Genomic DNA, 23163 nt, shown 5'->3' on the forward strand with positions numbered 1-23163 from the left:
AGCTATAAAAACTAAACAGATTGCTGAGAATTAAGACCAAATATATTATGAAGACACAAATGGAGATTCTAACTGCTAACGGTAGTGGGAATCAGTTTGCTGCAGTACTATAATTAAAATGAAAGAAATAAAATATGAAACAAGTAAAAATTTGGCTAAAGTTTAAACATAGCAGAAATATAAGTAGACAAAATAAGTAATTGAAGGACAACATTGGAATATCACAAATATTAAGTAGAATTCAAGGAATTAAGGAAAAGTATCTTAAATAAGTCAGTGGCAAGAAACTGATAAGATTTTATTAATATCATGCTTCTTCCATTAGTAAGTAACAGAGGGCAAAAATTCCTTAATTGATGGTACCAGGTGTCAGGGAATGCTTATTATTATTATTATAGCTATCTCTAAAAATAAATTCATCTATAAATAGAATTTCCTCTGGTTCTACAGGAGGTAGATGCCCTTAAAAACCAAGGAGATATTTGATACTCTGTAGCTGCTGTTCATAGACAATGAAAATAAATGAAAGTAATCTCTCAGCAAGAAAAAAAATAGAGGATAATAATGGTAAAGGTAATACTACTGCTGTCATCAGTGCATTCTAATAGTAGCAACTGGTGAATGGAAAGAGGCTGCATTTGTATAGAGAGAAGTAGTGTAGAATAATTAGAGATGAACCATGGGTACTCTAAAAGCTGCGTTAATGCCACTGAAACAACACATCCTCCAAGATTGTGTACAAAGACATTGGCAAAGGTGCTGAAGATTGACAAAGTCAATTTAGCAGTACTAAAAGAAGTTGATGTATCATCCATCATTATCTGCCAAAAGTTTGCATTACCAGAACTTCGCAGGTAGCTCACTGTGTATATCTGGAAATTCTATGTATGTATTGTATGTAATCTGAAATGCAAGTCAAGCTTGTTTGAATTCATTTCTTTGTAACGTTTGGCAAAAAGAAAGATGAAAGGCTTTCTAAGGAAAAAAGTCTTACTTTAATTTTCCTATGAAAATATCTTTTTCTGAAAAAATGTTTTGTTTTAGATAATCCCTCTTTCCACAAAAAAAAAAAAAATTGTAACCATCCCTGCAGATGTTTATTGAAATGCAAGAAAAAAATTGTTTATTTTGCATTAAAAAAAACCCTGCAGAAATCAGGCTTCTTTTTCTCACATCTCCCCTATCAGATTAATTCATGAACACTTACTTCAGTATTTGGAAAGGCATATGGTGATCCCTTTACATTTTTTAAAATGCATGGTCTATTTTGGTGCTCTTTTGAGGGAAGGCTTGGCTGAAGAGTTGCAGTTCTTTAAGGTGACGTTGGAATTTCTAGAAATGCAAACACCATCTTGCCACAGAAGCCATCAGCAGTTCCAGCATTTTTCCGCTCTTTTTTTTCACCCTTATTTTTTGAGGCTGGGATACAGAAGGGACAAAGTCCCCTAAACCCTCTCCTCTGACAAAACCACAAAAATAAAACAGGAGTCTGGAAAAAGGGAGACACAAAATGTGGGTAGGGGATTATTATTTTTCCTACTATCATCATCATTGATAACCGAGGTGGTATTATTGTTCCAATTTTCTTTCTATTTATTATCAGTAAGCAGGTATGTTGGCTGTAACAATGACTTTAGTGTGTTTTTGCTCTCAAACTTTCAGCATGCAAATGTAGCCACCTAACATTTGAAAAACAGCTACATTTTTGTAATAAGTCAAAGGCCCTGCTTTACCTTTAAGTTGCAATAGTGCAAATCTTTTAGTAATTGAAGCCTGAAGGAATCCTTTCAGGTGAACCAAAGGCTAGTGAATCCTGTGATTTCAGAAGAAAGCACTTGGACACAGTTATTTCAGGTAACCCAGGTTTAAGTTCTGAAAAGCCTCCAGTAGGTCATACCCGAATTTCTGACTTGCAGGAACCTGGAAATTCAGCTGTACCCTGCCAACTGCCTTCCTCATAGTCATTAGGTTACCACTAACCGCTCTTCTGTGACTTTTGCACTTTCAAAACTCTTTTTCCGGTGTACTTGTTTGTTAGCTAAAACTTCTGTATGTGGGAAGGAGAAACAGCTGTAGCAGTCCTTAGGTGATCTTAGGTTGCTGTAGGCAACTTCTTGCTTTCTTCAGTTGGTTATTTTTACTTGCTCTTTAAAACTTTCAGTGTTCTGTCTCCTGGATTTTTCACTGTCCTTGGAGATGTGGTGCATCTTCACACCAGCTAACCAGAGCAGCTCTTTCTGCTCTGGATTTACATACTATGCCTGAATTATGTCAAAACTAGAAGAAAAGGGTTTTAAGGTCTTTATTTAAAGAGTTGGAAAGCCATCCCAGAATTCAGATTATGTGATCACCAATTGGTCATTATTCATCTGGAAATGCAACATTTATATCGGATGGGACAATTCTCATCAAGGACAATTCTCATCAAGGATGGGACAATTCTCATCAAGGTCTAAGGGTTCATCTCCCCATTTTCTCTGTTGGGCTAGAATTGTCTGTGAAACCGCATCTCCCATGATGGATTGTAACTATTGTTTTCCATGACTAGTTGGTGTTCATACAGGGTAAAGAGACTCCTATGCTGCTATTGTGGAAGCAGAACAAACAGGGCCATAGAGGAGAATGGGAGGCTGAGATGTGAAATGGCAACTTCCATAAAGCATTTTTAAAAGGATATTTCTTTTTGTTTAGAACCAAAATTGACTTTCATTGGAAAAAAAAAAAAAAAATCTTCTTTGCTTGGCATTTCACATTAATTTGGTATTGGGAAGAATCCATCTTCACAATGCCCCTGCCAAAAAAAAAAAAAAAAAGAAAGAAAAAAACCTGCCAAAACCCCAACAAAATAGAAAGGAATTAGTGGTTACATGGTAGCTCTTAGGCTGATGCTCCCCATGGGCTGGGGAGTTGGGAGCCACAGTGCATCCCCATGGGGGCAGCAGGGCTTGGCAGCCAGGGCTGTCCCACTGCCCCAGCCATGAGTGGGGCAGCCCCAGCCCTGGGGAACTTCCCTCGGGACAGAAATGGGCCGAGGCTGCGACAGGACATCAGCCTAAAGGTGGAGTGAGGTCTTACATCAGTGAGCTACGTGCTGCCAGGCTGCGGCATGGCTGTGGCACAGCTGGAGCTGCAGCTTTGGGACAACCCAACCCTTAACCAGGCCCTTACAGGAAGTGTTTTACAAAGATTAAGAGCTCAATTAATTATATTTCTTTTTAATGGGGCTGTTTAGAAATGAGAGTGCAGAATGGGGAATTATCTCCATCCATCCCTCCTTCCCTGGGTGACTTGCAGGAGTGTGCCTCAGCTCCTTCATCTGTAAATGGTTATAACAGTCCTCGTAGGACTATCGCTGTAATGAAAGTTCATACCATGGTTCTGTTACAAGAATTATGGAATATGTATTTAAATCCAATGTAGTCAAAAACGTTCTGTTTGAATGTGACATTTTAGAGCTCAAGTGTTTAAATAAATGTACTATGAATAAAAAAATGCAGATCAATTTAAAAACAATGTTATGTATTATATCAACATTGTAGGATGCTATACAGATATATCTATAATACTACATATACTGTTCTGGCTGAACAGCTTCCATAGGACATTCTTAATCAAAAACGTTGCATTGCAGGAGTGATGTTTATACCAGGTGCAACAATTTCTTTAGTAGGTGTTGTTTTTTCATCTGCTGAAAATGCTGAAATACTCACTTTGTCTTTTCAAGGTTGATGACCTTAGAATATTTTGAAGTTTAACATACAGGAAACTGTACTGGATTTACTGGTACCTTTAAACATACTAATTTGCTCTTCCCTTGTTATCACATCAGACTATAATCCTTGCTTCACATTTATGGTGCGCATGAAACCCCATTCCATTTGTCATTCTTGACACACATCTCGTTGCAGTTCCTTAGAATGAATTGTTTTCAGCTAAAAATAACTTCTGGCTTATGGGTATTCTTATTATTCACTAATAGTTAATATTTTTCTTTTGTAAATAAATCCTTGTCTTCAAATTTACTTTTTCCTAACTCTCTGCAGATCGTTATGGCGTGCTAAAACTGCAGATCGTTTGAATGTCCAGCATAAGCGCCTGTGGTTAAAGGTTACTCACTTTCTAGCAAATAGAGGTCACTTAGTTCCTCTAAGTATTGTAAACCTGCTAGTATCTGCTTAGAAACATAACCTTTTCAGCATTGTGTATTTTCTTGACACTTTCAAGCATTTGGTCTTGGTCTTTGTTTAGAAGTTGTTTTTTTTTTTTTTTTTTTCTGCAAAATGTAAAGGTAATATAAGTTGCTATTCATAAGTCCTTGAGAGATTAACACTTCAGCTTTGTGTTGTTCATTGTGGACTCTCACAGTCACTCATCCGTCTAAGTCTAAACACATACACATGTGCAGGATATCTGACGTTAAAGGAGTAGTATGACACTAGCAAAAGTCAGGAAATGCCAGAATTAAGGTTCAGTCTCCTTATGCGTGCACATACACACATTATTTTTAATCATATGGAAACAGGCTGTTTTTTCCAGAGGCTTTCTGTCTTATTCACAGTAAATCCTAAGTGGCCGACATTTAACAAGATGATTATTTTTCATTTTGCTCTTACTTTGCAGTTGAATGGATGGCCCCATGTTATTTTAGTATACACTATTGAAATCCTGTTCTGTATACTGAGTGCTTGTTTTCAGAGTGGATTTCTTCTGATGTCCACAGCTGTAGTCCTGGAATGCCTCATTATTTTTCACAATATCTCGGTAAGAGGGGAGGAGGGTATTATTAGAAAAAGGAGATTGAAATGTAGAAGCATTAAGATTAGAAGTTTCCACTCATTTTGGGGACGGTGTTTGAGAATGTGGCATGTGCTTTCATTTCTCCTACAGGTGGACACAGTCCTCATCTGACAGGGATGGGTGAAAGTAGGTTCTTTGTAAAGCAGGGTGGAAATACAGAAATGTCACATGCCATCATCTTGATACCTACACTGTTTACAGGCTTTTTGCTGATGAGTATGTTCAGAAATCAGAGAAACAGTGGTATTCAGAGGCCAGGGTTCCAGTCTGCATCTTGTACAGGAGCATCCTTGGCAAGATGTTTGCTTTTTTTGTCCAGTTTTTGCTAGCTTTAACTCTGCTGCTCAGTTCCTTCTGCCTGTTTTTGTTACAGTCCTGTCTCTCCCCTACTCTGATTCCTTGTTCAATCCCAGGATCTGCTTTCCCGTTTCTTCATTTCAGTTTCATTCTCATTGTTGTCTTGTAGATCTCTCATGCAAACCCAAGTCTCTGTTCTGGTCCCAGCCCTTGCCTGGTCACTGCTGTCTGGTTTGTTCTGGTCACGTATCACCTCCCTCTGAACCATTCAGTTTAATCTCACTTCCAAGTTCTTGCCCTGGGTTTCTCACCCAATTGTAATGTTCACCTTTCTTGCCAGTTTGCATTCAGATGGCGTTCAGCAACTATCCACCTTTACAATATCAGGTCCCACAGGGGGTGAAGATGGCCAGAGCACTGTACCTGGGAGTCTGTCTGCTGATCTATGCATTCTCACTCAGGAACTGTGAAATATGGATTTTTATTTTGGCCAAATTTGAGTAGGTTCTTAGCAGAAATGCAGTTGTAAATCACAGTAAAAGGGTCTTATAAAAGAAACCTTGATAAATGAGAGAGCTTTCAGTTTTCTGGCTCTACTTTTCCATGAGCCCTCAGGCAGTGTGGTTCAACCAGGCTGCTCCTGGGCATTGTAGGGAAGGGGAGTGAAAGAAACGCCTCCTGTCTCTCTTGGCTGCCAGAGCAGGGTGTAGTGGAGGAACTACTGCAGTAGAAGCTGGAGTTGGAAGCCATGCCTCAGCAAAGGTCTTGCTGCCCTAGTTGGTCTCCTCTGTAGCAGCCTCCACTGGCTGGAGCCTGTGAGGAGTCCTGCGACGTGCTCTTTTAGGGCTTGTGCAGGGGGTACGGGTCTGTGAGGAGTGTGGAGGTGTTAGTGACCTGCCTTTTCCTGTCATGGTAGAGACATCTACCACTGCGTGTTCTGACTGTCTGCATGCTAAGCCATCCAGCCAGCCAGTACCGTTTCCGCTCCTTTGCCTTAGAAGTCCTGAATGGAGGAATCATGTCAGCTGTCATCAGAGATGTGTACGTTGGGCAGGAGAGGCTGGAGCACCTCACGCTTGCCCCATCTGCCAGGGCCCTTGTCCCTGCTCTTTCCCCTCCCCTCCTCTCCTCTCCCTGTGCCAGCCTGTGCTGCCCCTCTACTCGCCAGACCCTCGAGCTGGCGGCAGAACAGCAGTGCTGCTGCCATCAGATGCTGCAGCCCCAGGGTGCCCCTGCAGATGATGACAGCCTTTCTGCAAGCTCTCATTAACTGTTGTCAGAGTTTGTTTTAAATAAAATAGAAATGCCTCATTTGCACTGCTATTTTTCAAACCATAGGAGGTTCTGAATCTGTTATTACAAAGAGAAGAGAACTTCAAAGCCCTAAAAGAAAGCAGAAGTCAGCTAATAACTGCAGGGAAGGGGAGAACAATTCCCTGATCAGGAAAGCAGACCAAATCAATAAACTGTTATTTTTATTTCCCACAGCGTGTGGATGAAAGATACCAAAACTTCAGGAATTAGCAGTGTGCAAGCACTTTAGGAGGTGTCTCGAAAGAGAAGGAAGTTGCAGGTGTCCTGCTTTTATCAATCATCCATCGTGACAGCCTTCATCGAGATGTTACTCAGTGTTTCTTTTACTGCCAGGCCTCGGTCGTGTGTGCATGCTTGGCTTTGAGTGATACAGGTCAAGGGCAAAGTGTGCCATGCAACAGTTTTAAATTTAGTGATTCCTAAAACACATTTCTGTTGATGAGGTATCCGGCATAATGCTGTGCTTTGTCACTTTATAGAGTAATTTAAAAAAGATTAAAAACTCTTAAAATTTGGAAGAGACAGTAGGACATGAATGTTTGGCAAGAATTTCCTAGATCAATCACTTAGGCAACCAGACTAATTAATTATGTTTCCAAGGGCGTTTTGTTTTGTGTTTTCATTAAGTGCTGCTGAAATCTCCCAGATTAACAGCATTTTAGAAACCAAAGTTCTTTATTATCGAATGTATATAGCACCATTCAAGACCCAATGATATAGATCAATTTTTTCTTTATTGGACTCTACTACTGTTTAAGAAACTGCCCTCAGTTTGACAAGCTTGAGGAGTTGACCTGTGGGGCATTAAAAAAATAAACAAACTATTGCTAAGGTTACCAAACACTGTATTTGAGTAAATAGATGCTTCCAACAGCCATAACTCACATACACTTTAAAAGAAGCAGTATTGCTCAAATCATGTGAGTACTTGATAATTGTACATTCCTGTTTCAAGTTAAGTGCTGTGGTGGACATCTTTCTGAATTGCATGTTTTCGCCTATTAATGTTTTATTAATAAATTAAAGTCTGGAAAACGGATCTGTTTGAGATTAAACTATTGCCCAATACTTACTTAGAGAAACAATATAAATCACAAAATACATTATTTTCTCAAAGGAGGCCTTGGCATATACAGGCATCCAGCTTCTTTTGGAATGAATCACACATAGAAGCTGAACTGCTTACTTCTATAGTGACTCATTTTTAATATACTTCTTCATTAGACCTCAGCTCATGAAACAAACAAATTCACCAGCACAAATTTGTCCCATCCCCACAGTTTATTTCAAGCACTGTTGGTTCTTATCGTGTCATGTTTTGTGTGATGGAGGGACCCAGAGGCCTGAAAATAGGAATGAAACAGCGTGTAGTGTGAATGCGATGAAACCTTGGCTCCTTTTTAAATTCATGCACCAAAGCACAAAACATTTCTTATTGTTTGAAAACAAGGAAATGTTGACCTGGCTTGGTAAAAGGAGCATCAACTGCCCTGTTGAAATGAGCACAAATTGTTTTGACTCTATTTCAGTTCAAAGGCAGTTTGGTATCTGAAACAATTTACATCATGTGGTCAGATATAACATGATGTCTTTTCCACTTCATTATCAGGAAAAAGGGGGGGGAAGATAACATCATTAGGTCACTGACAAAAGCTCTAGCTGGTAATGCTTTCTGTTGCTGAAATTTGCAGAGTTTGTAGATTATATCTTTTCAGATATTACTATAATCTGAAAAAATGAGAGACTAAGTTAAATATCCAGTCACCCTTTAAACCCTTTCCAAACCTGCCTGGTGTCTGAGATGCTGCCATTGTTTTCTATTCTGTGTAAGGAGCTGAGTGGGGGAATCTGGATATGAATAACTATTTACATTTACTGTCTCTTGTATTCTCTGATCTTATTTCTTTTGTGTCTTTATTTGCTCAGATATGTAGGCAACAGTAAAGATATCTGGAAAGGCCATCAATTTTGTAGTGTTTCATCTCTAAGTTCATTCCTTCATTTGAGATAGCTGCCAGAAACTAGTGGAATTACCAGTAATTTCATGTGTTTTAGGGAATCCATGAAAAAGATGATGGTTTTTAAACCGAATAATATTCACTATTGTTTTGTATTTCTCTCATATCTTTCACTGAAATGACCCCAAGCATACCATTTCTGTATATAGAGCCTTACATGATGTTGTAAACTGCAATGTCGTGGGCTACATAAGGTGTATGTGGGAGTCATTTAATATCATGGTATGCTTCTTAATCTTGTGTAGAAGTGTATCTTGTATAAAATTATCACATTTACTCTTTTTTGTCCTCACTGTAAGCTACCAGTTACTTCTCCTTTCAGTGTTTCCCTGTGGAAAAGAACTGTTTACTCTAAATCCATTTTTCCTGCCCCTTAAAATGAGTGACCATAGAAGAGGCTGTAGGAACAGCTGCTTAAAGAGATGGGAGGAGATAAGGACTCTGGGACGGCTGATTTCCATGCCAAAGGATTACAGCACAATTTTGTTTTCTACTTCAAATAAGATGCCTTAAACAGCAGTGTTGGATCATGCTTGCTCCACGATTGGATTGTATCCCTTTTGTTGTGCAATATGCAAATCTCCAGATAGTGACAATACCTGCCATAAATAATGTCTAGTCGCAGGGCCTTGCATTTTGGGTAACTAGGATAATGAAATGCTCAAAAGAATTTCTAGCAAGACTTGCTCATATTTTTGGGTAGTCTGATGAAAACCTGTTTAGTCTAAAGGTTATTCATTCTGCTTCCAGGCTACAAGGAGGACACAATAACTTGCAAGAGGTAAGGGGAGGAACACAGACATAAAGATTAACCCCTGCAATTGAAAGATATAGTCAGAGTATTTTTTGTAGGATTGCAGCTGAATCCTCTCATATATTTCTTGCCAGCTCACCAACTCTGACTTAGTAACACTTGGCATAGCTCAGAACTCTCTTTGATCAAAATGCAGTTGTGAGTTTGGAGGAGGTATCAAAGATTCAATAACCCAAAGAATGAAGTCCTTTCTCTTTCTCCAAGACAGTATTTTGCCATGTTGTGACATAGATATATTTTCAGGCATCTCTCTATTACAAAGTGCTGGCCAAATACAGCTCCCCATAAAGGTACTGCTTGTATATGCTGCCATCAGCAAAGATAGGGATGAAGTATTGAAGGGAAAGTACTGTCAAAGCATATGTGTCCAGGTGTCCCCACAATCTCCATTCTCCTCCCCGGCATGCTGACGCATTCCAAAGTTTCATTCTACCTGTTGTGTCATTTACTGAATCATCATACTCTCAGTCTGTGAAGAAATTATGATAGTGAAGAGGATGTTTGTTTTTCTGATTAGGGAGAGACATATGTGATTTCTTTGAGTTTCCTTTAATTTGTCACTTGGCATAGCTGAAGGTGACTTGATTTTGATCTCTGCCAAATTCCATTGACTGTGATAGAAGGAAGTGCTGCAGGAAATGTGCAGTTGAGTGGCGGAACATAATTACTACAGCCACTCAACCTAGTTATCCATAATGTCTCATCCTAAAGATAACACAGTTGCAGCCTTTAGTTTGTTTAGAGGAGTTTGGGTTTTTTTTTCTGCAAGCTTCCAGACTCCTAGTAGGATGATTCATCACACACAGTAGAAGTTGCACAGACTGCACAGAAGGAGGAGCGATAGTCTTTGACTATTTCTCAGTGTAATTCCACATCCTGTCTAGCCATAATCTTTAAGGTCTTGATTTGAGAAGGTTACTACTGAGAGACTTTTAACCAGGTATCTGAAGGCTACGTATTTTTAAAATTATGTCTGATGTACTGACGTAGGAGACTGATTGTACCTGAGAGCTACATTCTTGTTCCTGATCTAGAATCAGCGAGCTGTGAAAAGCAATTGACTAATTAATTGATTACAAGAATGTTAAAAAGAACATTTTCTAAAATGTGCATATACTGAAGACTATTGAATTTACAGTAACTTTCCCTTCCAAACATTCAGGCGAGTTACCTGTGACACTGGTTTTCTCAATGGTATGGTTCTGCTTTAAAAAGTGACTGTAAAAATAGTATAATTGGACGCATCTTTTCCACTGCCCTGTTGTTTCGAGTGTGCTTAGTTTACAGTCGTTCTCCCTAAAAACAGGCCAATTCATTCAGGACTGTGAGAATCACTGTAACTTTGCAATTTATGCATCGTGCTCAGTAGGAAAGCCAAATTTTGACACCCAAAGTGCAAACATGTAAAAAAAAAAAAATCTCCCATGCTGCTCTGCTGCCTCTTCTAGCTGTGGTTTGTGAGAAACCGTTAACGTACATTTTATTTCCAAGAAAAAGCTCTTGGAATTCCAAGAAAAATCTTGGAAAACTGTGAATCGTATTCTTCTTTTAGGAAAAAAAAAAAAAAAGTCTCTGTCCTGGAGAAGGGTTGTAGCTTAAGGAAGCATTTCCTTGTTAGTTTAAAAGCCTTCCAAATGATGTGCTGCTTTTGTGGAACTCCTTTTTAGTTGCTTAACTCTGCAACACCTTGAAGCAGGAACTGAATTGCTTGTTCACAGCTATCAATTCCCGGAGGTGGTGGAAAGGTAAGTGCTGTGACAATGATGCTCAACCCCCTTTGTGGATCAGTTCCATGGTAAATAATTCTGTTGATGATGCAGAATACTGTACAGAGAATCCTAGTCTTCCTCCAACTCTTTTCAACCTTCTGGCATACGATCTAATTCTGTAAGTAGATAAATGTTTGTTCTTGCCCCTCGAGGCATCTTCCCTACAATTCTTCATTCTAGAAAGCTGTATGCCTACTTAGCACCTAGGTGTGATCTGAAATGCCCAACAGATTCTTAAGCCAGGCCATCCTGTTCCTTTATAACCTGTGTTTCAGTTTGTTCCGTGCTCAGGAAAATTTTTATTTCAAACACATTAGTAAAGAAAGAAAGAAAGAAAAAAAAAAGGTGTAGTTGAAAAATATGATGCTGCATCCTCCTGCCAGAATTTGAGTCAAATCAGTAGTTAAGAAAGCAGTTTCTTCCAATCTCTTGATGCAGGCTGGTAGCTCATCAATGAAACCTTTCAGTTTTAACAGATTTTTAAAATGTAAGATATAGGGGGCAAGGAGGGGTTGTAAACTTAGTTTGTAGCAGCAGTATATGTCCTTCATGTAATTTAAAATTCAGTCTTAATAGGAACCAGAATCTGTATTCAGCAGAGCACTGTCTTTCAGTCTGATAAGGGTATGTGTAAGTGCTTTCATTGAAACAAAGTGATTTAAGTCCATGCTAAAAATAAAGCATGTCTGTACACATTTTACTGAATCAAGAGTGGTTTGCTGTGAGATAACACCAGTACAGTTTTATCACTGCTATGCAAGTGTTCAGTAGTAGGTAGAAGAGCTCAAAACTGTTATTCCTTTCATTCCCAGCCAGATGCAAACTTATCCTCTCACCTGGAGATGACTTCAGCTGTGCTTTTTTATAGATTGAATTAGTCACAAATATCTCCTCTACAGCTTCCTGCTGAGGAATGGTTCTTCCTTTTTCATACTTAAAATCAGTATACATGGTTCCAGCCATTTCTTGTTATACAGGTGCCAGAGGTTACTACAATTAATAATTTGTCCCAGATTGTGATTGTTTTTTAAACCAAGCTAATATTTTTAGTTCTGCAGAATTTTAATTGTATACTATACTCTTGTAACATTCATGCTGCATTTCCATGAATTTCTGCGAAAAGAGAATGTAGCTTTACAATGCTATAGCAAAACAGATTGCTTTGCATAATTGTCATGAAATCAAAGTGGTTAAGCCTGTCAGAAGAATATCTAATATGTAACTCAGCAGCTGAGATTATGCTAGAGTGAAATCATTTTCAGATCTCACCAAATTAAATCAGATAAGCTGTGGCTGAGTAAATAGCATAGTTACAAGTAAAATTTCCTTTGAGAATGATTTATTTATTTATTTATTTATTTAGTATCCATTTATATTTTGGCTGCTCCTGGGAAATTGCTCAAATAATTGCAGGTAGAATAATGTTCATTTCCAGAAAGTGCTGAAGTCATCTTCATCATGCATATATATATAAAATCATAAATTCATTTTATTATTAATCTGAAAAGGTATTAAAGTGAGCATACAGATTTAGTGTCCTGGTTGAATTTATTCTTCCAGATTACAGAATGACATGTTAAATTATTTTTAATTAAAGATTGGGAAGAAAAAACAGTCTTATTTTTGTTACTTAAATGATTCAAAAATGGGTAAATAGTGTCTATGTAATGCCTTTACACATGCTTTTCCTGTAAGTCCGTGTTATATATCTCAACTTTGATTTCATCTTAAGCCCCCTGGGGTGAATGGAAGATAAAAAAAAAGTAACATTAGCAACATAGAGTTTATCATAGAGCATAGATGTAAGTGTGGAAGATAAGACGCCAAAAGGATTTTAAAAAAAAAAAAAAAAAGACTAGATGGAGTTGGCTCCAGCTCACTATAGTGTAGTGTAAACCACTATTACTGCCCTTAGAACCCATGTATACCATTGTGCATACAACTGGAGAACACTGGGAGATGGTGATGGACCATTTCTGTAATTCAGAAAATTACAGATGAGCTACCTTTTTCAAAACAGTAGTTTCTTTTAATAAAGTAACTGGCAATAGTTAGATATTTGTCCCTTGTTACTTAAGGTAGTTATCAGGGTAAAAAAAAAAATTAGTTTTTATACAATATTAAAAAAAAATGTTTCAAAATCATGATTAGAGAGAGAAAAGGCAGAATTTATCCTTGATCTTTTTATTCTAACATTCTTAAAGGTTTTTATCACATCATAGCTCATTCATTAGTTATCCTAAAATTGTGTTACTGTGGTCGCAAGTAGTACTTCCGCACAGCAGCAGGTAAGACCTTTCTTCTATACTTCTGTTGTTCTGGTTGTTTTAGCAAGTAATTTTCAGTCACGCTAAAAAAAACCCTAAAAACTTTAAAAAATCAGACAGTAGTCTTTCATATGCATTAAAAATAAGAGTAGGAAGTTAAATGCCTGATTCCCAGTCTGGGGCTGAATGGTAAGCGACCTCTGGCAGAGGTACCAAAGGCAGAACTCAGATTTTTTGATGAATAGCACAACTAGTGGAGACATAGTATCAGGAGCTTATCAATATTTGGGAGGCAGCAGCTACTAGAAAACTGGCTTAGAGTAATTCTGGTCTCTGAAGATGTCACAAACTCAGAGTGACAACACACCATCAATAACTGCTCGGAGAGACATCTTTGTGAAGTTCTCTGAAGCGTACCAAGCCTTTCCTTTAGGAAGAAAAATGCATGTCCACTAAGGCTCAGAAGGTTGAAGCAGCAGTAGGAATTGCTCTTCCAGTGTTGGCACAAAGGATCATTTACAGAGACCTCCCATCCCTCTCTTTCCATGCTGTAGCTCTCTATCTGCCTGAAGGATATTCTTAGAAGCATATCCTTGGAGTGCAGTATTTGAGTTTGTGCTTTTCTATGCTCACTTTATCTGATACTTGTCCTGAAGATCACACAGTGAAGTGGAGAACATCATGGTCTCTTTACAAGAGAGGACACCTCTCTAACTCCCTTCCCCTGAGGGATAAATATACATTTTGCTGAAGTCTTTGGTAACAATTTAGACATTTTGAGTGCAAATAATGTAATACCTTTTTTTTGCAGATGTGGTTGCATCAAAACAGACCTATTTCTGCAGCTGGTCCCAGGATCTTACAAGGTTCATGTTTCTTCTTTCCAAATTTTGAGGAATCTTTACATAGTTGAGGTGCTAGAGATGACCTCAAAGCCACTAATTAATATTCCAGAATGTTAATGGCATAGTATGAGGAGGAAAGTGGGTTACTAAGGAATGGCAGTAATTGCCCAGGAACTGAAGGTGTACCACAACTCTGTTATAAATTTGAATTTTGACACTATATCACCATCTCCGCCCCTGCACCCACAATATCCTGCTGAAAGAGAAATCTTGGCATTCCTGAAATTTGGCACGCTCCACCTTGTCCTAGAGAAGATTGTTAAAAAAAGAGGAAAATAGGTTTAAATCTAGGAGGAAGAAGGGATATAAAATCTCATTGGCATTAGGATTGGCAGGATTTGAGTAGTGTATTATGAAAATTCAGTTGCCTTTGGTTTACTTGTCCTCACCCCCCAGTGGTAACTGACTGCAAGTGTGGGAAATACAGCAAATTAATTAAAACTTGAAATAGAGTATAGTGGCCTGTGCAGTAATTCAGCGAAAATGTGAATATTCTGTGGGCACTGAGCATGGCCAGTGCAGACTGAATCCTCAGCAAAGGGTCTGTTGTATTATTACAATCCTCTCTTCAGCATCAGGGAATTCATATTTTTCAGAGGTTAGACTGGCCTTATTTGAATGAAGTTTTGCAGACATCAGAACCTCTCAGAAGGTAATAAATTAATCATCCTGAAGTAAACATCCAAAATTTCAGCCAAAATAGTTAATATTTGCCTAATCCTGGAAGAATTAAAGAAGTCTGAAATGCTGGGGAATGTTAATTTCAGGAAGTAATTCAAACTTTGACAATCCTAAAAGGACATAAAGTTGTTTGTCTTAGCAATTTCCTTCATTAAATGATTACCACAGTACAACAATTTAATTTTAACTTGGGCAGTTAACAGTACTTTTTTCTTATATTGTGTGTGCGTTGCGTGTGTGTGTGTGTGTGTGTATTTCACTAGGTCCTGGAGGTCTCAACTGAGATTGTGAACTCTTTGTACTTGACATAACTGTGATACAAAATAATCACAGGGACCAAAACTTGAAGGGATGTGTATGATCTATCATTTTCCTCAGTCTAGTCTACAGATTGGAAAGATGGATGATCCATAAAAATGACATGCTTATGTATCTGCTAAATTACAAAAGTGATCTTGTTTCTCCCTAGACCTATTACACTGCTTTAACCTCAGGCCTAATCTTCTTCCCATGACTGCTTTCAGTCCTTTCTTTGAGAAATTCTCAATGCAAAGCTCGTCAAATGCCAGGAATTTTCGGACAATCCCCAATGTCATCAGAAAGAAAGCAAACATCCAACGACTTTGTGCACCTCATGCCACTTCAGTCTAAGACTTCCCTGGGAAATTTGGTCAGTAACCAGATTAAGATAAACATTTATGCATTTTGAAAATGTCATTGCAGTTCTATTTTTTCAAAATTCTTGTCGTGTTCTTGGCTTACAATATCATTGACATGACTTGGTCATGTTTTGTTAAGTTGGCCTCGCTGGGGAGTACTGCAATTTAGAATTTTGGAAGAAGGTTAATAGGCTACAAGAGGTTGTTTTTGAATGCATAAAGATCGTTTTATCCTTAAACAGTGCTAGATTTGAACTGATCTCCCTCTAAATCCAGCTTCTGGGTCATGGAAAAGCATTGGTTTCCTGGCAGAAGAACCAGGAAAAATGCAGAAGAGGGGATGAGAGTGAGTATGTTTGGTGAGTAGAATGGAGATTTCCTGAGAGTTCACACAAGGATTACAAGTCAGACAGGATATTGGAAGGTCGTGAGAAAGTGAACGGGTTGCCCCACTCCAGGTGCCCACCAAAGCTGTTCTATCACTCCCCCTCCTCAGCTGGACAGGGGAGAGAAAATATAACAAAAGGCTTCTGGGTTGAGATAAGGGCAAGGAGAGGTCACTCACCAACTACCATCACAGGCAAAACAGACTCAACTTGGGGCAATTAGCTTAATTTCTTACCAGTCAAATCAGAGAAGGGTAATGACAAATAAAACCAAATCTTAAAAACACCTCCCCCCCCACCCCTCCCTTCTTCCTGGGCTCAGCTTCACTCCTGATTCCTCTACCTCCTTCCTCCCAGCAGTGCAGGGGGATGGGGAATGGGGGTTGTGGTCAGTTCATCACACATTGTCTCTGCTGCTCCTTCCTCCTCAGGGGGAGGACTCCTCACACTCTTCCCCTGCTCCAGTGTGGGGTCCCTCCCACGGGAGACAGTCCTCCACGAACTTCTCCAATGAGGGGCCTTCCCACGGGCTGCAGTTCTTCACGAACTGCTCCAGCATGGGTCCTTTCCACAGGGTGCAGTCCTTCAGAAACAGACTGCTCCAGCGTGGGTCCCTCATGGGGTCACAAGTCCTGCCAGCAAACCTGCTCCAGCGTGGGATCCTCTCTCCATGTGGTCACAGGTCCTGCCAGGAGCCTGCTCCAGCGCAGGGTTTCCACAGGGTCATGGCCTCCTTCGAGTACATCCACCTGCTCTGGCATGGGGTCCTCCACAGGCTGCAGGAGGGTATCTGCTCCACCATTAACCTCCACGAGCTGCAGGGGGACAGCCTGCCTCCCCATGGTCTTCACCAGGGGCTGCAGGGGAATCTCTGCTCCGGCACCTGGAGCACCTCCTCCCCTCCTTCTTCACTGCCCTGGGTGTCTGCAGGGCTGTTCCTCTCACATTTTCTCACTCCTTTCTCTAGCTGCAATTGTACAGGGGTTTTTTTCTCCCTTCTTAAATGCGTTATCCCAGAGGTGCTACCACTGTTGCTGATTGGCTCACCCTTGCCCAGTGGTGGGTCCATCTTGGAGCCAGCTGGCATTGGCTCTGTCGGACATAGGGGAAGCTTCTAGGAGTTTCTCACAGAAGCCACTCCTGTAGCCCCCTCTGCTACCTAAACCTTGCCACGCCAACTCAATATGTAGCTATAACTTGTCCCGATATGGTGAGATATAAGTGACAGGGCATTTATCTTCCAAGGACCTGTATAGCTAATACTGATTGATGAGGTAAGGCAAACCACATAGTATATTTGTGTCGTCTTTCTGTTCCTTTTGACCTTCATTCTTTTGAGATTATTTTTAGAAAGTTTAGTCATTGTGTGACATTAGCAATACATTTCCTGGGGTTTCTGGGACTTTCTGTGTTGTTGCGACCTTAAACGTCTCTTAGGGAACTGTTTTATTTATGACGCATCTTTAAGTAGTCAAGTTAGTGTTCTGTGTTTGAGCCGAATCTACTCTCTTGTCAACATGAAACTATTCCTGCAATATTAGGTCGTTTTCTCTTATTCACTTTAAATATTCTTCATGGCGATGGTAACTTGCCTATTCTAGAAGAAATAGGTTATATTTCACAAGATGGAGTTTTGAAGAAGTGGCAAGAAAAAATTATCAGTCAAGATAGAAACCAAACCTGGTTAAAAGTTGCCAAGTTTATTTCACTGTAACTGTATATGTGTGTTATGCATTTAAAATCCTCATGATTTGATGTCGGAGAAAAACTGATGTCAGAAAGCTACAAGATAGGAATGTTTGTTATATTCTTTTACAGGAAGTTCTGTCCCCAAACAGCTGCTAGGAAAGAGTTTCAGACATATGAGACTATTTAAAAGGTTCTATATTTATTTATAGGTTATATATAATGTATATATCATATGTAAATATGATATTTCCAGGAATTACCAGGAAAAAATAAATAATTGATAAAGAATGTGATTTAATTGATGGTAAAAAGTGTTACATACAAGCAAAATCAACAGAAGAGTACTCTCCAGCATAATCTGCAACACACTTGCCATCTGCATTTACTGCAACAATAACTGAATGTATAGTTTTCAAAACTGTCTACTATGTTTTATGATATAATGATAAATTATACACAAATGTACAGTGAATAGATGCAGAATATTTTAGTGAATCTTGTCTCTTATCCAAATTTTCATCCAGGGAAGACAGAATTATTGAATCACAGAATAACTTAGTTTGGACAGGGCCACAACAGGTCATCTGATCCACCTACCTATGGGAAGCAGGGCTAGCTGGATTAGTCATGTAAAATCAGAGAATAAAATGTTAAGGAATAAAATTATACTTGTTTTAAACTTGCTTTACGTGAATTTGAAGAGCATGAAAGGAAAGAGGAGTCTTGGTAGGGTGGCAGCTTAATTGTCAGTTAAATGGATGTGATTGAAAAACCTGGAATAATGACTTCTGAAACAGAGCCTTCAGTGCAGAGTTTGCGACATAGCCAGCAAAAATCCTATTTCGAGTGAACTGGAATTGCCAACTAATTATTGCCATAAAGAGATAGGCTATAGTTTTCAACACTGAGGATGCTAATATAATTTTTTGAAACATACTACCATTTATAGAAACTCTATTTTAGATAGCTAAAATTTTCTTTACAATTCCGATTATATAAATGTTTTAAATGCTATTTCAAATCTACTTCGCAGTATATCTTTAATTGGTGGTGTGTTCTTTTGCAGAGGTGACTTTAGATGTACAGAACTCCCACTGATTACCAAAAGTTTTGCCTGGCATAAGATAGAAATAAGGTCCATAATTAAACTTTAAATGTAAAAGCATTTCTGGCATTATTACAGTTCTCAGAGCCATTTAGAGCTGTGGATTTTTAAGGAGAAAATACATTTCTAAAATCACCTTCTAGATGAAACAGAATTTCTATATAAAAGAAAATTTTCTTCTGAGGACTGTTATTCTCTCTGTTTTCTCTTAACAGATTCAAGCTAGGGCAGTTTCAACTGCGTGGCCATTTCATTCATTAAAATGACAGATCAAATTCTAGTACCGAACATGTAGCTACCAACAAACTTTGATACGATTCTTCCTTAGAAGTCATAAAAGATATAGAAAAGCATGTGTATAGCTGCAGATGCACATAATGAGTATTGTTGTTCAAAGGGAGCTGGTACAGTGTTTGCATTAAACTTGTGAAAGACTGCTTGAAAATATTTTCAGTGAGAGAGTTTTGCTCTCTTCTTTGTCTCAGACCTACATAAATAACTGTATGCGTTTCAGCACAAGAAGCAGGGAAGACTAATCATGGGGCAAAGAAGGGAATCTCAAGCAAGACATGGAGGATTGGTCATGCTGATGTTTTTTCATTGCAGATCATTTGCATTAGGGTGCCAAGAATTTTTAATATGCATTAAGATGAGCTGTGTGTCTGCCTACTGTCTGCACAGTCAGATCAGACTTGTATGGTTTTGGCGTTACGGATTTCAGCTGGTTTGTTTATTATAATACAGCTGGGCTTCTGAAGTCCGCAGTTGAAATTAACTGCGAGAAGTGGAGTAGTACATTGCTTTTCACAACTTTGTGCTGTATTTCACAGGAGCTTTTAAGCTGTGCTGCTTACAGATTTTATTGAGGTATAGATGCAAGAACAGATAGATGTCTGTTTATTTGCATAAAAGGAGTTAGTCACTTTCTGGAGCCAAAACCTCAGGGGTGGGCGCTGTTTGGCCTCAATGACTTTAAGCTTTCCTATCAATGTAAAAAAGCTATTTGTCTGAATTAATTTTTTATTTTGATGTGCTAAGTTTTTTTTTTAAAAAGATAGTGCATTATAAACAATCCAGGCTGTGATTGTCAGTACCGAACTAATAAACATAATTGACTCCTGTTTTATAGAAAAAATAAAGAGCCCAATAAAGATTCAAATTGACTGAGAAAGTCATAATTGGAGAATCTCACCAAGAAGCCTGATTAGTTTTATAGGCCAAGAAAAGCTGAAGTCACTCAATATTAGGGTCTTTTCTGGAAGAGAATGTGGGATATAGATGCATGAATCCATGAGATAGACAAGTTCAGATATTGTGGTTCTGCCTGCTTTACACATGTTTCTGGCAGCACACCTTTTTTATCCTCCTGTTGCTGATGGTGTGGAAACCCTGAGTGGAACACCACAGTGAGGCTACATGTCTTATACGTTTCTGTTATGGGGGTACATTGAGTCTAATACTTCTCGACTCACAAATATGGACAGGAATGAGTGCCTCAGTGCTTCTGTGTTAATGATGGTTCATTTCGTGGTCACCTTTCATGAGATGATGCTTCAAGGGAGATAGTTTGGGACTGGACTTACAATTGTGGAGGAATTGAGTTTTTTTGCTCAGGTGGGCACTATGGCCAAAACAGACTTGGGGAATTTGTACTTGATTTATTGCTCGTTAACAGAAACTTCTGATCAATGTTTTGTGTATTAAGAAGAAAAGAACATAACCAATTAAACACCTTCCCTTCCTCTTCCTCAGGCTCAGCTTCAGGCCAACACCTATCCTCCCCACTTTCTAGTCTCAACTTCTCTCATTTTCATTAAGGATTACACTTGGTCCATACAGATTCCTCCAGTGAGGAAAGAAGTGGTGCAGGAGGCTGGCGGTGTGTGTGCAGATTTTGGTCTGCAGCTCTGAGCTTCTTACTGGTCTTCTGCTACTGCTCTTTTAATTAGTACCCCCACCTTTGTGCAGGTTGCCTGTGCACTGCAGCCTCTCATGGGTGTCTATGGCCAAGTGTGGGTTGCCCATGCACTGCAGCCCCTCAGGGGCGTCCCTTGTCTTGGCGTGGCATGTGGCAGTTGGGGACTTGCCGCCCAACACAGAACACACACAACAGTGTGTCCTGTTGAAGGTGTACATTGTATTTGATACCTAAAATGTTCATTGAGGGTAGTTACGGAATGGCTCCTCCTCCCAGTTAGAGACTTGTCTGCAAGAGAAGTGACCCAAATTCTGCTCCCTGTCCTGACTAAAATCTAATTATTTTACTTTACAGATTAGAAGAGCTTTAGCAAAGGAGGCTGAAAGAGACTTGGCCTGAGTGATTTCTGAAAGGATGCCTGAAAGGTAGGAGTCCTTGATCCAGACACAAGGCTGAGACTGAATTCAGACACAAATTCAGAGTCGAGACACTGAATTCAGACATGAGTGATTTCATCCCAAATCTTCCACATCCCATGTGAATGCTTTCTCATCCAGCTAGTTAACAAAGTGCCATCAGTCACCACCATGACTGTGTATCTGCAAGGAGCCTAATCCTGTCACTCAATGTGCCTTTAGTTCAACTATTGGATTTAGGTGCCAGGTGGTCTAATCACTGGTTTTCTGGAGATCTCAGGTGTGAGTAACATCCCTTGTCCAGGCCAGAATATTTCAGGAATGCCAATGACACAAGACTACAGTCATGTAGATACATTTCGAGCCAAGAAAGGATGTGCTAGTGTTTTCAGTCACTTCAAACATGAGGTAGATGTCTGTCTGGGATATTCTGAGATGCACTGTTGTTCCTAAAGGCTTAAAACCCTATTTTAAGCATCAAAGGGCATGAGTTTTATATATGGGATTCATTTAATAATTTCATATTAAAATAAAATAAAAGAAGAAACTACAAAAAACTATGGAAGGGTCCTTTTGAGAAGGCCTGATGATAGACAAACTGTTCATGGTTCCAGATATTTCTTGATTAGAAGAGCCTCATTATGTCCCTTTTTCCTGGTAAGATATTGTATCAAACATAATAGATTAAAAGAAGTTGCTGAAGGTTTAATTTATTTCATCACCTGTAGAAATATCTGGCAAAGTTTTTTGTGTGTGGGTGAATATGTTTATAGGAGCTGCTTTGCATTTCTTAATACTTCCAGCTTCTAAATGTAGCTAAAAAGAGCAATGAAATATCAGTGTGATTGTCCCGAACATCGCAATAGTTGCAGTTCAGTGCACTGGGATCATACACAGAGCTTCTCTCTGTTAAGTTGACAGGGACAGCACAAATTTATGATTATTTCTGATATTTTGCAGTGAAGTATGGATCTATATAAAGTTGTTTGTCAGAACATTTGTTTCTCTTATTTTGGCTTACTGGGACAAGACTCTTCTTTTTTCCTAATAGAATATTCCAGTTCTGATTAAGCTGCATTTAAAAAAAAAAATCTGTTATTTTCAAACCACTCACATCTCACAAAGAATACTATGTTGTAGTTCCTTGTTGTTTTTCTTACGGTAGATATACACTCAAGGTCATTGTATCCCTTGCTCAGTGCTTATGATCTTCCTTTGGTAACTGAATTTGCAAAGTGCTGAACGCTGCTACTGATAGAGGTAGGCATTAAACCACTTAATTCCACTGAAATCTGTGGGACTACTTACGTCCTTAAGGTTAAGCATGTGATTCAGTATTTTTCTGGACTGGGGTCAGAAAGCTCAGTGCTTTGCAACCTGGCTTATTAAGCACTGATAATGCAGTTTTAAAATCTTAATTTAAAGCTTAGCTGGAGAAGGCAAGATTTCTATCGGGCAATGCAATCTGCTTGTGATCCTCTCTTCAGTTTCCAGTGTAGCTTGTGTATAGACAGAAGTGCACTGGGGCCACTTGCATAGTAAATGAAGGGCTGCCCAAGTCATAGGTAATGCACTGACAATGCATTTAGCTAACAGATTTAACTTCGTTTTTTAGAATAAGTCCTAACTGTACATCATGTATAAACACAAACATGTCTGATGCCCAGCATGACTCATGTTTAGTTATTAATACAATCCTGGAGATAATGTGTTTGACAAGAACATGCCTTTATGCATGCTGAAACTAAGACGGTTATATAATACCAGGAGTAGCAAACAACTTTTTCAAAGTCTCATGGAAACCATTCAGGAGTGGGAACTGAATGCCAATTTCGTTATCACCTACAAGGAGCCAAACAATGAGGCATTGTAGGCTCACAGGCTGTGCTCAGAACCGGAGGTTTAAGTGCATCAGCCAGTAGGTAAACTCAATCAGGCTAAATCCTGTCAGATGGAATATGTCTGTTAACAAAGCCATTAAGTGTATTTTAAATGTTAGTTAAAACTTTTGCGAGGAACGTTCATGGAATGAACAAGGGAAGACGCAATGAGCCAGGCAGTAAAATTCATAGTAATAGTGGGTCCACAGTAGTCTTTTATCCACTGGTCTCAGGACATTTTATGTTTT

The 23163-nt window shown here is 39.0% G+C and overlaps 1 long non-coding RNA gene across 1 annotated transcript in view; it reads left to right on the top strand.

Annotated features, from left to right (window-relative positions):
- The window catches only part of LOC148057154 (uncharacterized), a 60066-nt gene that overhangs the window by 34050 nt on the left and 2853 nt on the right, over nucleotides 1-23163 (top strand). Inside the window, exon 2 of the long non-coding RNA XR_015702072.1 lies at nucleotides 20974-21044. This is a non-coding gene — a long non-coding RNA (uncharacterized LOC148057154). The remainder of the gene's footprint in view (nucleotides 1-20973; nucleotides 21045-23163) is intronic.

The sequence above is a fragment of the Nipponia nippon genome, unplaced genomic scaffold, assembly GCF_047370975.1.
Source record: "Nipponia nippon isolate SJK-2023a ecotype South Korea unplaced genomic scaffold, ASM4737097v1 scaffold_10, whole genome shotgun sequence".
Lineage (NCBI taxonomy): Eukaryota > Metazoa > Chordata > Aves > Pelecaniformes > Threskiornithidae > Nipponia > Nipponia nippon.